Consider the following 14,805-nt stretch of genomic DNA (forward strand, 5'->3'; position numbering starts at 1 on the left):
TATGGAAAGAATGCTATTAAACTTGAGAGGGTTCAAAAAACATTTACCAGGATGTTGCCGGGAATGGAGGGTTTGGGATCTAAAAATAGACTAGAAAGGTTAGGACCTTTTTTCACTGGAGTGTAGGAGATTGAGGGGTGACCTTATAGAGATTTATAAAAGCGTGAAGAACATAGATCAGGTGGATGATAACGGTTTTTTCCCTATGGTGGGGGAGTTCAAAACCAGAGGGCATATTTTCAAGGTGAGAGGAGAAAGATTTAAAAGGGAGATGAGGGGTAACTTTTTTTACACAGAGTGTGGTTTGTGTGTGGAGTGAACTGTCAGAGAAGGTAGAGGATGCAGGTACAGTTACAACATTTAAAAGATATTTGGATAAGTATATAAATAGGAAAGGTTTGGAGGGATATGTGCCAAGCAGAGGCAGGTTTGGGAGCAGGGTCAGCATGGACTGGTTGGACCAAAAGGTCTGTTCCCATGCTGTATGACTCAATGACTCAAGGATTTGTGGTGGGCAAGAGGGGGTGAAAGGAATAGGCGCACAGGTGGCGAGGGAGCTTCGAGAGACAGAGAAAAGAAGGCATAGACAGACAAAGTAATTATTGGTAGCAGGGCAGGGAAGAAGGGAAGACGTTTAGATTAGGTTAGATTCCCTACAGTGTGGAAACAGGCCCTTCAGCCCAACAAGTCCACACTGCCCCTAGAAGCATCCCATCCAGACCCATTCCCCTATAACCCACACACCCCTGAACACTACAGGCAATTTAGCATGGCCAATCTACTTAGCTTGCACATCTTTAGACAGTGGGAAGAAACCGGAGCACCTGGAGGAAACCCACACAGACACAGAGAAATGTGCAAACGCCAAACAGACAGTCGCCCGAGGCTGGAATCGAACCTGGGTCCCTGGCGCTGTGAGGCTCTAGTGCTAACCACTGAGCCACCGTGCCACCCGAGGTATTGGAGACTCTGAGCAGTTGGCTGTGCAGAAAGCAATCAATTTCATGGCAGGGCCTTGGATAGTGAGGATAGGTAACAAACATGGAAAGGAGCATTCGTGCTCTGAAAATGTTGGGTCCTGCAGGTTGTAAGGTCCCCAAGTGGAAAATGAGGTGTTGTTCTTCCAGTTTGCGTTGAGCTTTGACGGAGCACTGCAACAGGCCCAAAACAGAAATGTTCAGCAGGGAACACAGTGCTGCGTTGAGGCAGCAAGTGGCTGGCAGCTCAGGAAACTCTGTTTTTCTCTCTCCGCAGATGTTGTCAGACCTGCTGAGTTTCTCCAGCAACTTCTGTCTTTCTGTGTTTCAGATCTGCCACATCTGCAGTTCTTTGTTTCATTTAAGAATTCCACTGTCTGTCACGACCACACTAACTGGACAGGTCTTGAAATACGATTAATTTTTGAACTTGTTGCTATGTTCTTAAGATGCCCAATGACAAACTAGACTCTAATTGTCTGGAAATTGATTGTGGCTGAGCTATAGTTATTAAATATGCTGGTGCAGATTTGCAACTAATAATAGAAATTTGGAGTTACGTTAAGAAAGTATGGGTGGAAATCAGCAATTCTTCATCCATTCTGTGGTGCCAGACAGGTTTTGAACAATGAGATAACAAAGTACGGAGCTGGATGAACACAGCAGGCCAAGCAGCATCTCAGGAGCACAAAAGCTGACGTTTCGGGCCTAGACTCTTCGTCAGAAAAGGGGGATGGGGAGAGGGTTCTGGAATAAATAGGGAGAGAGGGGAAGGTGGATCGAAGACGGATAGAGGAGAAGATAGGTGGAGAGGAGAGTATAGGTGGGGAGGTAGGGAGGGGATAGGTCAGTTCAGGGAGGTTGGACAGGTCAAAGGGGCGGGATGAGGTTAGTAGGTAGGAAATGGAGGTGCGGCTTGAGGTGGGAGGAGGGGATAGGTGAGAGGAAGAACAGGTTAGGGAGGCGGGGACGAGCTGGGCTGGTTTTGGGATGCAGTGGGGGGAGGGGAGATTTTGAAGCTTGTGAAATCCACATTGATACCATTGGGCTGCAGGGTTCCCAAGCGGAATACGAGTTGCTGTTCCTGCAACCTTCGGGCGGCATCATTGTGGCACTGCAGGAGGCCCATGATGGACATGTCATCTAAAGAATGGGAGGGGGAGTTGAAATGGCTTGCGACTGGGAGGTGCAGTTGTTTATTGCAAACCGAGCGGAGGTGTTCTGCAAAGTGGTCCCCAAGCCTCCGCTTGGTTTCCCCAATGTAGAGGAAGCCACAACGGGTACAACAGATGCAGTATATCACATTGGCAGATGTGCAGGTGAACCTCTGCTTAATGTGGAATGGCATCACAGGGCCTGGGATAGGGGTGAGGGAGGAGGTGTGGGGACAAGTGTAGCATTTCCTGCGGTTGCAGGGGAAAGTGCCGGGTGTGTTGGGGTTTTGAACAATGCTGGTTAAGGATACTAAAGTCCTCAATTTCACACTGTTAAGACCCACAGCAACGTTCGGTTCTAAGACAAAAATACTGGTTTAGAATCATTCACTGCTCCTGCATGAGACTTCTGTACAACAGAAACTCGCATCCTCCATCGTAACAATGCAAGCCTTGGAAATCCTATTGTGTTCTCTCATCACTCAGCACCCCCCACGCCCACACACCAAATGTGGAACAACCACTGCTTTCCAGTCTGTAGTTGACACAGTCAGTATTTTGCATTCAGCCAGACTGAAGACTGATTGCACAAAGGTAGTTGTCAAAAAATGCACATTAGTCTACAATGAACGGCATTCACTCCCTTTGTCGATGATGAATTCTTAAAGGGGCCAGTGCCACTGCAGTGGAGCTTTTAAGGTATCAGAGACTGTACACAGCACAAAAACTGTAAGCAGGAGAAAGGTAGAGTGGAAAAAATAGTGGAAGTTCGAATGTTCACTCAGATCTTTGTGGCAACATTGCCATGTGTTAAATATCTCAACAAAGTCCCTACTGAAGTCACCTAGCAAGGGTAAAGGGTGCCAAGATTCAATGAAATTTGGGTACATTACAATTTTCTTCTGTTCATCTACGAGTGGGAGATAATTTTACTGGTAATGAGAAATATAAATTTCTATTCTGCTACAGATAATATAAGCATTCAAGATACAGAAGTTCATTTCCTAGCTTGTGACACAATGATCATTAATCTATTTGTTAATCAAAAAGCACAATTCTAGTCACTGCTTAGAAATAAGGGGTCACTCATTTAACCAGAGATGAGGCAACAATTTCCCTCACACCTTTGGAACTGTCTTCCTGCAAATGCAAATGAAGCAAAGTCTTTTAAATATTTTTAAGGCGCAGGTAGATAGATTCTTGGTAAACGAACTCTAATTTTTTTTTGCCAAAAGGCATGCTTTTTAAAAAAATCATTCACAGGCAAAGGCTATTAGCTGGTTAGGCAGCATTTATTGCTCATCCCTAATTGCCCAGAGACAACCACATTGCTGTGAGTCTGGAGTCACATGTAGGCCAGGCCAGGTAAGGATGGCAGGTTCCTTCCCTAAAGGACATTAGTGAACCAGATAGGCTTTTCCAGCAATGACCTCATGGTTACTATTTAGACTCTTAATTCCAGATTTTGTTTTTAAATTGAATTCAAGTTCCACCACAGCAGGGATTTGAATCTAAATCCCAACATCTCTACCTGGGACTGCGAGATTAAGAGGCCAACGATAATACCTCTAGGCCATTGCGTCCCTGCAGCCTAGATGCTGCCTATATTGAAATAGCTGACAATTAATGATTATATAATACATTATCTTGTTAAATATTTCCAGAAAGTCAGGGTTAGGGGTAGGGTAAGGTAAGGTTAAGGGTAATTCTTACTTTTGCTGTATTTTAACTGTGTTGTGCGAATAACGTCTGTTTAGATTAAAGCCTAGCGGTGACCACTTGAATCACATCTGGAATACAGCGCTTTACATGTGCCTTAAATAAATATAAAATTTACGTTCGAGGCTCTCTCCTTACAATACTTATGGGTGGGTGGAAAGTCTGGTCTGATCCCTAACAGAGGCCAAGGGAGTGTTGAAAGTAAAACATGCAATCTTTTGTGAAATTAAAAGTATGATAAAGCAAAATGCTGATAACTAACATATAGTCTTTTGATAAAGGTCATAGATCCATAGAGACGTACTGCACCAAAACAGACCTTTCAGTCTAACTCATCCATGCTGCATTATTCTAGTTCCATTTGCCCCCAGTATTTGGCTCAGATCCTTCCAAAACCTTATTATTCTTGCACTCTTTCAAATGACTGATATAATTGTACCAGCCTCCACTGCTTCTGCTGGCAGCTCATTCCATACACGCATCACCTTCTGCATGAAAAGTTGCCCCTTAGGTCCCTTTTCAATCTTTCCCTTCTCACCTTAAACCTATGCCCTCTAGTTTTGGAATCCCCTACCCTGGGAAAAAGACTTTGCCAATCATCTTAACCATGCCCCTTATGATTCTATAAACCTCTACAAGTTTACCCCTGAGACCCCGACACTTCAGTGAAAATAGACCTATCCTTTCCCTATAACTCAAACCCTGTAACCCTCCCCTAAGAGTTGTAATTGACCCCGGATCGTTTCAGATACTGATGTATGTAAAGTTTATCCAGCCACTTATTGTTTTGTTGCAATTTACCTCTCGTGTCCGTCTTGTCTCTGAGTCATAAAGTTCTCAGTGTAAGTCTCAGTGCAGGTCTTGAATATAAAATTCAATGCTAACACTTCAGTGTGATATTGAGGGAGTCCTGCTCTGTTGGAGGCGCCATCTTTTGGATGTGACATTAAACTGAAGTGCCATCTGCCTTCTCAGGTAGGTGCAATATATTGGGAACAAAACAGAAGTTGCTGGAAAAGCTCAGCAGATGTGGCAGCATCTGCAAAGACATACAACATAGAACAGTACAGGCTGTTCAGCCCACAATGCTGTGCCAACCTATTATCCTACTCTAAGATCAATCTAACTGCCTACTCTACATTTTACTATCATCCACGTGCCTATCCAAGAGTCACTTAAATGTCCCCAGAACTGGTTCTGAGGTAGGATCACCGGACCTGAAACGTGAACTCTGATATTTCCTCACAGATGCTGCCAGACCTGCTGAGCTTTTCCAGCAACTTCTACTTTTGTTCCTGATTTACAGCATCTGCAGTTCTTTCAATTTTTATTGAGGTGTAAAATGTCGCCTGGCATTATTTTGAAGAAGAGCTAATCTTAGTGGCCTGGCCAGATATTTACATCTCAGATTATTGCATCAACGTTTGTGGGAGCTTGCTGTGGGCAAATTGGCTACCAAGTTTCCTACATTACAGTAGTTACCAGACTTCGGTAGTTAATTGGATGTAAAGTGCCTAGAGATGTTGGGTGATTGAAATGAAAATCTTTTGTGCGTTCTTACCTTCTTTTAAAAATTGAACGGTGAATCAAAGAGATATCAGGATACTACAGGAAGGAGTAAAGAGAATGATATATTTGATATCATCGGTCGGCATGGATTTTAGCAGAGATTTCACAAGGGCTCCTAGAGCAAACTGATCCGAAAAATAGAATAGGATGCAAGAGAAAGTGGAAATTTGGACCCAAAATAGGATCCAATAGGATAGGTGGCAGGAACCAAAGGGTAGAGGTCAAATGGCTGTTTTTGTGACTGGAAGGATGTTTCAGGTGAGGTTCCACGGGGGTCAATATCGAATCCCTTAGTTTTTGTAGTAAGCATGTCAAAGATTTGGATGTAACAAGATATTTACAGATGGTATCAAACTTGGGTACATGGTTGACAGTAAGGAAGAAAATTGTGGACTATGAGAATGCATCAAAGGACTGTTCAGCTGGGCTTAAATGTGTCAAATGGAATGCAACCTGGAGAAATGTGAGATAGTGTAATTTGGGAGACCAAACAAGGCAGGAGAATACAGATTATCTGCACTGGAAAGTGTTGAAGGCAAGGAGAACTTAGAGTACATGGACAAGGATCCCTGAAGGTGGCAGGGTAGCCAGATTAGATGATTGAGAAAGTGTACGAGATCCTTTCCTTTATTAATCAAAACAAAATATTGGCATAGGGAAGCTGTCCCAGAACTGAGTAAAACACTGATTAGGCTATTCTGAGAATATTGCGTGGAGCTTTGGTCTCTGTGTTTCAGAAAGGATCTGATTGCATAAGAGGGGATGTGGCCAGACTGGAGAATTTTAACTATGATGAAGGATTGAGTAAGCTGACGTTTGTTTGTTTTGGCACCGAGGAGACTGTGAAGAGATTTAATTGCAGTCTGCAAATTTATAAGGAATTTATAAGGCCCAAGACGAAGTGTTTAGGAAGGATATATTTCTCACAGAGGAAAGGGTATACATTTAAAATAACTGGTGGAACAATTGGAAGGGGTGAGGGAAGTGTTTTCAACCAGTGGTAAAGGAGTGAATGCATTGCCTGCGGGGGTGGTTTGAGCAGAAACGTTGCTTTTAAAAACTATTTGGATTTACACTTGATGTGCTGCCCACGAATCGATTGCTGGGGCAGGGTTTGGGTTGGAAAGCCTTTCTTCAAGCTGGAACAAACATGATGGGCCAAATTGTCAGTGTTAGAAATGCAGGCCCAGAGTAGATGGCGAGCAGATGATACATATTGGACTCTGTATTTACAAACCGTGTAAACCATTCAAGTGTGTGTAAGAACACTTCTGGATATATTGAGAAGTGCATCTAAGGGCTCTTGCAGTTGTGGCACAGTGGTAGTACACCTACCTCTGGATCAGGAGGCCTGAGTTCAAATCCCACCTGTTTCAGAGGATAGCAACTCTGAGCAGATGACATAGAAAAGAGACCAAAATCATATAATAGGTGAAAATTGCCAAAAGCGATTTAGTGGTGAGGGGACAAAACTGACTGGTCGTGTGTGACAGCACTTCTGGATGTAAAAGAAGAATCATATTCTTCACAGTGTCCCCCAATACTCTCAAAGCTTTTAGGGTTAGGTGGGCTCCACAGGGCTGGAATGTTTAATCCTCCCCCCCCACACCCTCCCACCACAACTCCATGTTAATTCAATGCTCTCTCACACGTTTTCTGTTATTACACTTCATCATTCAGGCTTTACATTTAAACTGACATTTCTTCAGAAATGCGAATGATTTAGTGGTGGAGAATAAAGGAGAAAAGCAACAAGAGTGATTTGGTGGTGGGGAAGGAAGGGTTCAATGTTGCTTAAAAGCATCTCCGGACAGAAAGCAAAAAGTGAAAAGAAGAAATGGAAAGCAAAAGTATGAAGAACTGCGCTCTGAAATGTCTTGTGTCGCTGCAGTAGTGTACTTATCTCTGGACAAGGAGGCTCAGGTTCAAGTACCACCAGCTCCAGAGGAGTGTAATAACATCGCTGAACACGTCGATTGGAAACAAAAAACTGTGTTCTTGATGTGCAGGTGAACTGTGTTATCTCCGACTCCTGTTAAATTCAGTTCCCTTGTCTTTCCCAACTCTCCCACTCGTGAGTTATTGCTGCGCTAGTCCTGGTTAGTTAATGCTTGCTAATTAATCTTTAATTAGGAACGTGGGTGATTCACTCTTGTTGAAGGAAGAGCCGGACAGAGGTGTGTAATAGCATTTCTGAATAATGAAACAGAAAAAAGCAACCTTTAGAGAGAGATGGGCACTAGGTCCATTATTTCCTCCTCTGATTCTATTTTGATTTAACCTCTCCATCTTACCGTTTCTGTACCTGGCTGTGAATTGCTAATTGTTTGCTTGTTTTAAGTGTACTCTTATGGTACAGTGATTGTGTTTTTCTTTCATTCACGGCACAAAGGCATCGCTGGCTTGATCGGCATTTATTGCCCAGAGGGCAGTTAAAAGTCAAAAACATTGCTGTGGGTCTGGAGTCACATGGAGGCCAGACCAGGTAAGGATGCCAGTTTCCTTCCCTAAAAGGCATTATTAAACCAGAGGTGACTTGCCCCAACAATGGATTCATGATCATCATTAACCTCTTAAATTCAGATATTTATTGAACGTAAATTCCACCGTCTGCCGCAGTAGAATTTGAACCCCAGGCCACAGGACATGACCTGGGTCTCTGAATGAATAGTCCTGTGATAATACCACTAGGCCATTACCTTCCCTTGCAACGTTGCTACCTCTGCGCCAGAAAACTTGAATCCAAGCTCTGGCAGTGTGGCATAATACATCTGAACTGGTTGATTTTTAAAAGTAAAACCTTGTTTTTTTTTCTCCCCAGCAACAAGGGAGTTGTTGTCCTCTGGACAGGTAAAGGCTTCCAAAGGGAAAGGTGGAAACTTGCGTTGGTGTTAAACTATGCCAAACCCTCGTAACTCTCTGAAAGTCTCTTGCTGCCTGGCCCGACGTATGGATATCGTTCTGTTGAGCACAAATGGCCATAGATTTCCATGATCCAAACTCTGTAGGAACTGAGCCTTCTTAGAAGCAAAAATGCAAAGGCACATGGACAATTTTAATCCAGCTCTGGCCTGTGGCCATTGTTTGCATTGCTGTGTTTAGGTCTGACCTGATTTCAATTAAACTCCATCGGAGTCAACAAAGTCAAAACCCTGGTGGCTTATCACCCAGCTAGGCTAACATATGCTCTGTCTCGAAAGGGGTGAAATCTGAACACTGTGCAGAAACTTATAAAAAGACAGAGGATTCTAGAATAAAATGATACCACTTGCATATCGCAACTAGTAGGTTTTGTAACTTTAGCTACATTACAGTCACCTATTTTAGGATTGGTTTGTCTCCTTGCTACAGAGTGCAGCTGCTGGCGTTTCCTTAAGTTGCACTCCTGGGGCAGTTAGATTTACCAAAATTTAATTGCTGATTCAAAACACATGATGGAGCGGCAAGCAAACAACATACTTAAACGTTCCCAGAGGAAGACCCACTTAAGTATAATGAAGGTATCTGACAATTAAGTTTCTGTTTACGAACATCTCTTACACTCTATGGTTTTGTGTTACAATATTTTAAAGCCAAAAGGAATGAACAGCATTTTAATTGATTTTATTTATATAATTGAAGCAAAAAAAAAGGCTTAGCTTCACATTTACTTGGCTCCTCAATATCTTCCTCTCATTATTTGAAATTGCCTTTGATATAAACTCATCTTATTTATTCAGTTGCTATTTTAATTGCAGAGTTAATTTGAAGGGGAGAAAAATGTACCTGCAGTATGAAGTGAATGCATAAGTGTCTAAACTGAATTGCAAAGCAGTTGATGTAAAGATAATAAGCCCATAAGCCCTGAAGTTGAACCTATTTTTAGCTCTCTGTCTAATGCATTAAGGCAAATATTGTTTTTTTCTTATTTTATGAAGTTGTTAGCCCATTTAAAATGACTGGGATATTGACTGGTTCTGTCGGCGGAACACAGCAATTTATTCAAATACTTTAAGACGCATCGTCAAAATAACAGAGGGAGGGAAAACAAACTGATAGTTTGGATAACTTTCTATTTACAGGAAGTTAATTTTCCAAATAGTCAGTATCTTTAAAATCTTTTTGTGAGACTTATTTTGTAAGCTAAACTGGATATTCTAGACTTTCTCTCCAGATTGTGCAAATATAAACTTTAACGGTAAACTTACCACTGAGAAGTGCTCCTTATTTCTTGTATCCACGGATCTCGCTACTACCTAATGATATGTCTGTTGTTCTTTGGGTTTATATATCATTTTGACTGGCTATTTAAAGCAAACTGCATGTCAGTTATGGACTTGCTTTATTCTTCTGAGAATTATCAAGTGTTTCTAATCTGTCAGGTCTGCATTTCATGCACTGTCAAGTTCAAAACATATGAAAGACAACATTTCATTAACATTGCATTTATTTTGAACTTTCACCGACACAAATTTTAATGATATGGCAGGCAAACATACCACGTGCTAAAATTTGCACTTTCGCAGCCAATTATCCCAGCGGATATGTGTTGCTTGTGATGCACAGCCCCTCATTGCAAAGCACGTTGATTTAGTGACAGGTATCCAAATCTATGTCCATGATGCAGCTCTTCCACTTAATACCAGAGAGCATGACTGGGATCATCACTTTGATCCAGGATTTAAAACATTTCAGGAGGTCAAATTGAAGAAGGGGGACAGCGTCTTTGTGCCTGCCTGGACTTGTACCGCAGCCAGGCCAAACCTCTGGTAGTAAAATGTGAGGCTGGATGAACACAGCAGGCCAAGCAGCATCTCAGGAGCACAAAAGCTGACGTTTCGGGCCTAGACCCTTCATCAGAGAGGGGGATGGGGGGAGGGAACTGGAATAAATAGGGAGAGAGGGGGAGGCGGACCGAAGATGGAGAGTAAAGAAGATAGGTGGAGAGAGTATAGGTGGGGAGGTAGGGAGGGGATAGGTCAGTCCAGGGAAGACGGACAGGTCAAGGAGGTGGGATGAGGTTAGTAGGTAGATGGGGGTGCGGCTTGGGGTGGGAGGAAGGGATGGTTGAGAGGAAGAACCGGTTAGGGAGGCAGAGACAGGTTGGACTGGTTTTGGGATGCAGTGGGTGGGGGGGAAGAGCTGGGCTGGTTGTGTGGTGCAGTAGGGGAAGGGGAGATTTTGAAACTGGTGAAGTCCACATTGATACCATATGGCTGCAGGGTTCCCAAGCGGAATATGAGTTGCTGTTCCTGCAACCTTCGGGTGGCATCATTGTGGCAGTGCAGGAGGCCCATGATGGACATGTCATCTAGAGAATGGGAGGGGCAGTGGAAATGGTTTGCGACTGGGAGGTGCAGTTGTTTGTTGCGAACTGAGCGGAGGTGTTCTGCAAAGCGGTCCCCAAGCCTCCGCTTGGTTTCCCCAATGTAGAGGAAGCCGCACCGGGTACAGTGGATGCAGTATACCACATTGGCAGATGTGCAGGTGAACCTCTGCTTAATGTGGAAAGTCATCTTGGGGCCTGGGATAGGGGTGAGGGAGGAGGTGTGGGGGCAAGTGTAGCATTTCCTGCGGTTGCAGGGGAAGGTGCCGGGTGTGGTGGGGTTGGAGGGCAGTGTGGAGCGAACAAGGGAGTCACGGAGAGAGTGGTCTCTCTGGAAAGCAGTCAGGGGTGGGGATGGAAAATTGGGGAAACCAAGCGGAGGCTTGGGGACCACTTTGCAGAACACCTCCGCTCAATTCGCAACAAACAACTGCACCTCCCAGTCGCAAACCATTTCCACTCCCCCTCCCATTCTCTAGATGACATGTCCATCATGGGCCTCCTGCACTGCCACAATGATGCCACCCGAAGGTTGCAGGAACAGCAACTCATATTCCGCCTGGGAACCCTGCAGCCATATGGTATCAATGTGGACTTCACCAGTTTCAAAATCTCCCCTTCCCCTACTGCATCCCTCAACCAGCCCAGTTCGTCCCCTCCCCCCACTGCACCACACAACCAGCCCAGCTCTTCCCCCCCACCCACTGCATCCCAAAACCAGTCCAACCTGTCTCTGCCTCCCTAACCGGTTCTTCCTCTCACCCATCCCTTCCTCCCACCCCAAGCCGCACCCCCATCTACCTACTAACCTCATCCCACCTCCTTGACCTGTCCGTCTTCCCTGGACTGACCTATCCCCTCCCTACCTCCCCAGCTATACTCTCTCCACCTATCTTCTTTACTCTCCATCTTCGGTCCGCCTCCCCCTCTCTCCCTATTTATTCCAGTTCCCTCTCCCCATCCCCCTCTCTGATGAAGGGTCTAGGCCCGAAACGTCAGCTTTTGTGCTCCTGAGATGCTGCTTGGCCTGCTGTGTTCATCCAGCCTCACATTTTATTATCTGGGAATTCTCCAGCATCTGCAGTTCCCATTATCTCAAACCTCTGGTAGAATGAGTTAGCACCTTAGTCAATTCTTACATCATTTGGCTTTAATGTGCTTGGCTGTCAAACTGCGACTTGCCATCGATGACAGCCTGTTATGTTTCACACCAACACTCAACTTTCTCACTGAACAAAAGGTAGGTGTACAGCAAGTGAAATATAGTACCACTGCCACTGAGTGCTCATCTTCATACCACAAAATTCAACAAGGTAGGAACATTTTGTTTTATATTCTTTCAGAGAGCGAGGAAAGAGACCCTTTGGTTCAACCAGTCCATGCCGACCATATTCTCAAGCTAAACGAATCCCCCTACCTGCTTGCGCTTGGCCCATATCCCTCCAAGCTTTTCTTATTCATCTACTCATCTAAATGCCTTTTAAATGTTGTGCCTGTACCCACACCCACCACCTCCTCTAGAGGTTCACTCCACACATGGACCACACTCTTTAAATGAGGAGAGCAATAGGAAACACAGTACACCAGCTGATCTCATCAATGCTCGGTACGACTGAAGAATGATCTCCCCACTCTTGTGTACAAATCCATTCACAATAGATGGTAACATTCTTTTAACTTCCCTAACTGCTTGCTGTAACGGAATATTAATTTTTGTGATTCATGTGTTAGGACATCCGAATCCTTCTGCATCACGAGCTTTGCAATCTCTTATCATTTAGATAATATTCTTCTTTATTACTTTTTCTGCCAAATGGACAGCTTCACATGTTCCTGCATGATACTCCATTTACCAGATCTTTGCCCGTTCACTGCGGATCTATATCTTTCTGTAATCTCCTTATGTTTCCTTCATATGTCTTCAGCAAATATACTTGATGTATTCATCCAAGTCAATGTTATAGATACTTGTTATCAACCTCTGTTTTGATACTCCTCTGGAGCACATGGGACTTCAACCTGGGCCTTCTAGCTGAGAGGTAGGGACATTACCAATGTTCCACAAGATTCCCCAAGTAATTTATATATATTGAGAAAAGTTAAGGTTTCGGCACTGATCCCCGTGGAACACCATCTTGTTAAACAAAAAAATCACCCATTTAAAGGTGCTGTCTATTTCCTGTTAGTTAGCTGGTAGCACAATTGGTGGAAGGTGATGACCTAGTGGTATTATTGCTGGACTGTTAATCCAGAGACCTGAATAACTTTCTGTCGGACCCAGGTTCAAATCCCACCATGGCAAATGGTGGAATTTGAATTCAATAAAATATCTGGAATAAAGAATCTGGAATAAAGCCCATCTGGTTCACTAATATCCTTTCGGGAAGTAAACTGCCATTCTTACCAGGTCTGGCCTACATGCGACTCCATACCCACAGCAATGTGATTGACTCTTAACTTCCCTATGGGCAATAAATGCTGTCAATCTAGCAACACCCTCATCTGTTAATGAATTTAAAAAAATTCTACTGCACCCCCTAGAATACATTTATTCCACAGAGTGAAAATTCTACCCAGATACCTTTAATGCAATGATTGCTACTCGATTGCCAACAGGTTCCCGAGAGTTAGAAGCTTTTCAGTGCTGTTCATACTTTCTGTGATCTAAAGGACATCTAGTGGCATGAAGGTTGCATGCCAGAACTGAGAGAAATTCTCAGGTTATACTTTCACTCTAGGTTCCTTATACACTCATATCCACACATTTCACTAAATCAGAAACCACACTACACCAGGTTCTAATCAGTTAGAAGGTGTTAATTGATTAATATGTATATGTAAATGCCTGAATTTCTTTCAAGTCACTGCCCTGAGATCACTAAAGGTTTTATCATGTAAACAAATGGTGACATTTTAGGCCAGACAATGCATGTTGGGTATGAGGCCTTGTTTAGAATTAAAACCTTCCAACTGATTAAAGATTTAACAGAAACTTAGGTTTGCTTAATACATCCTCATCAGTGGTGTGACCCTTTGATCTTTTGCTGATAAATTCTGTGTCTGGAACAATCTCTCACACTAACACCTGAAGAAGGAGTGAGGCTCCAAAAGCTTATGTTTTCAAATAAACCTGTTGGAATATAACCTGGTGTCGTATGATTTCTGACCATCCCTACCCAAGTCTAACAATGGCACCTCCACTTCATAGGCTTTATTAGGCAGTGATGACAGAGAGACAGTGGTATTGTGATGATTTGACTAACGTGATAATTCCTCATTGTGCTAATGCTCTGGGGACATGGCTTCAAGTCCTATCCTGGCATTGGTGGCATTTAAATCCAGCTCTTTAACAAATTTGGCATTGAAAGCTAATCGCAGTAGTTCTTCACTGATGTCCTTTAAGAAACCTGCTATCCCATAACAATGAGTTTGACTTGCAACTGGCCTCTGAACTTGCTTAGCCAATGACTCGGCTGTACAAAATGGATACAGAAAGTTCACATAGGAATTGCCAGCTGGATCACAGTGATTCAAGGAGATAGCTGACCCTTACCTTTTTCAGACTATGACAGGTGATCAACAAAAGCAAGCATCATCGGTGATGCTGTAGCGCAGGAAAGAATGAAAGAAGACCATTTTGTTTCGATGGGCAGATGTGAACGGATCGACAAATCACTACCAGCTCCTGAAATTTCCAGGAATCGACTCAAAGGTTTCATCAGATTGAAAAGTGCCCAGGAAGGGAAGGAAGCAGCAGACAGGAAACTGTCAGTCAGCTAGCTTGAAACTGTTATGAGGAAGGTGGTACAACTGATCATTAAAGAGATTATAGCTGCACCTGCAAGATGGCCAGGAAGAGACAGCATGGCTTTGTCAAAAGGGAACTCATATGTAACAACTTATTGGAGCTCTTTAAAGGACTAACACACACTGTGGAGAAAGGAGAGCCTGAGGACGTACCACACTTGGGTTTCAGGCAAGCATTCGATAAGGAGCGACATCAAAGGTTGTTGCAGAAAAGGATCACTCATGGTGTAGGATCATGGATATAAGATTAGCTGTTTGGCAGGAAACAGAGAGT

At 43.6% G+C, this 14,805-nt stretch overlaps 1 protein-coding gene across 1 annotated transcript in view; it reads right to left on the reverse strand.

Moving 5' to 3' along the window:
• LOC125463826 (parvalbumin-like EF-hand-containing protein) overlaps positions 1–9,643 on the reverse strand; it is a 35,690-nt gene extending 26,047 nt beyond the window's left edge. The window contains exon 1 of the mRNA XM_048555579.2: positions 9,607–9,643. The gene's annotated coding sequence lies outside the window, so the exon portion shown is untranslated. The remainder of the gene's footprint in view (positions 1–9,606) is intronic.
• Between the last annotated feature and the right edge of the window lie 5,162 nt (positions 9,644–14,805).

The sequence above is a fragment of the Stegostoma tigrinum genome, chromosome 22, assembly GCF_030684315.1.
Source record: "Stegostoma tigrinum isolate sSteTig4 chromosome 22, sSteTig4.hap1, whole genome shotgun sequence".
In the NCBI taxonomy this organism is placed as follows: Eukaryota; Metazoa; Chordata; class Chondrichthyes; order Orectolobiformes; family Stegostomatidae; genus Stegostoma; species Stegostoma tigrinum.